Genomic DNA, 1943 nt, shown 5'->3' with positions numbered 1-1943 from the left:
CCATAAAACAAAAGATAAGATGGCTATTTAAAAAACTCACATACATCAGTAATTACCCTAAATGTAAATGAACTGAATTCACCAGTAAAGAGGCACAGAAGAGTAGATTGGATCAAGAAAAAACCCCCAACCATATACTACCTTCATGAGACACATTTAAGCTGCAAAGATGAAGGCAGATTCAAAGTGAATCTCCAACAAATTAATATCCACAGAAAATCAGGTGCAACCATACTTATATCTGACAAAATATATTTCAAATTAGCAAAGATAATGAGACAAATATGGACATTTTATAATGATAAAAGGAACACTACATCAAGAAGATATACAATTCCTAATGTATATACACCCAATCAGGGAGCACCAAGATATATAAAGCAACTACTAACAGAATTAAAGAGAAACAGACCAAAATGCAACCATAGCTGAGGACCTTAATACTTCATTGACAGCTCTAGACAGCTCATCCAAACAGAAAATCAAAATAGAAATATCTACCTTAAATGATACATTAGACAAGTGGAAATAATTGACATCTACAGAGCCTTCCATCCCACAACATCAGATTATACATTCTTCTCCAGTGCACATGGAACAATCTGAAGGACAGACCACATGTTGGGTCACAAAACTAGCCTCAATAAAATATGGATGAACAATTCTAAACAAAATACTAGCAAATATAATACAACAATACATTAATACATCATGATCAAGTGGGGTTTAGTCCAGAGGCACAAGGATGGTTCAACATAAAAAATCAATCAACACAATACACCACATTAACAAAACAAAGGAAAAATTATATGATCTTATCAACAGATGCAGAAAAAAGCATTTGATAAGATATAACATCCATTTATGATCAAACTTTCAATAAAATGGGTATAGAAAGTACCTCAACATAATAAAGGCCATATATGACAAACCCTCAGCCAATATCACACTTAAATCTTTTCCTCTAAAATCAGGAACATAACAAAGATACCCATTCTCACCACTCTTATTCAGCAAAGTTCTGCAAGTCCTAGCCAGAGCAATCAGGCAAAAAAAAAAAAAGCACACAAATTTGGAAGAAAGAAGTAAATGTGTCACTTTTTGAAGATGGCATGACTCTGTAAATAGAAAACCCTAAGGACTCCGCCAAAAACTACTAGAAACAATAAGCACAGTAAAGTTGCAGGATACAATTTCCATGTACAAAAATTCACTGCTTTCCTATGTGCTGATAATGAAACTTCAGAAAAAGAAAGAAAACAAAAAAAAAACAATTCATTTTGCAACTGCAACCAAAAAGAATAAAATACCTAGGAATAAACTTAACAAAGGGTGTGAAGGATCTATACACTGAAAACTACATAGCATTATTAAAACAGACTGAAAAAGATACAATAAAATGGAAAGATAGTCCATGTTCATGGACAAGAAGAATCAATTAGTTTAAGTGGCCACATTAACCAAAGCAAAATACAGATTAAAGCACCCCCTCAAAATCCCAGTGTCCATTTTTAAAGAAGTAGAAAGAAATCATCAGATTTGTATGGATCCCCAAAAGGCCCAAAATAGCCAAATCAATCCTGAGAAAGAAGAATGAAGCCACAGGTATCATACTACTTGACTTTAAATTATACTACAAAGTGAAGTCTGGCCAGATGGTGGTATAGGTAGATATACTTTGCTTCTTCACACAACCAAAAGAAGGATAACAACCAATTTAAAAACAAAAACAACCAAACTGCCATAAAATCAAACTGTATGGAAGTCTGACAACCAAGGAGTTAAAGAACAAACATTCATTCATGGTAGGAGGGGTGGGAAAGGGAAGCTGAGGTGGAGAGGACCCTGGGACAGGAGTGGGTGAGGCAGAGGCTGGTGGACTGGGCCATCCCATATTTGTGTGCGGATAAGCTGGGAGGAGCAACTGGGAAGGGAGACAAACT

Source organism: Phyllostomus hastatus, unplaced genomic scaffold, assembly GCF_019186645.2.
Source record: "Phyllostomus hastatus isolate PE091 unplaced genomic scaffold, TTU_PhHast_1.1 phas_contig_17, whole genome shotgun sequence".
NCBI classification, from domain to species: domain Eukaryota; kingdom Metazoa; phylum Chordata; class Mammalia; order Chiroptera; family Phyllostomidae; genus Phyllostomus; species Phyllostomus hastatus.
This window is presented reverse-complemented; position numbering follows the sequence as displayed.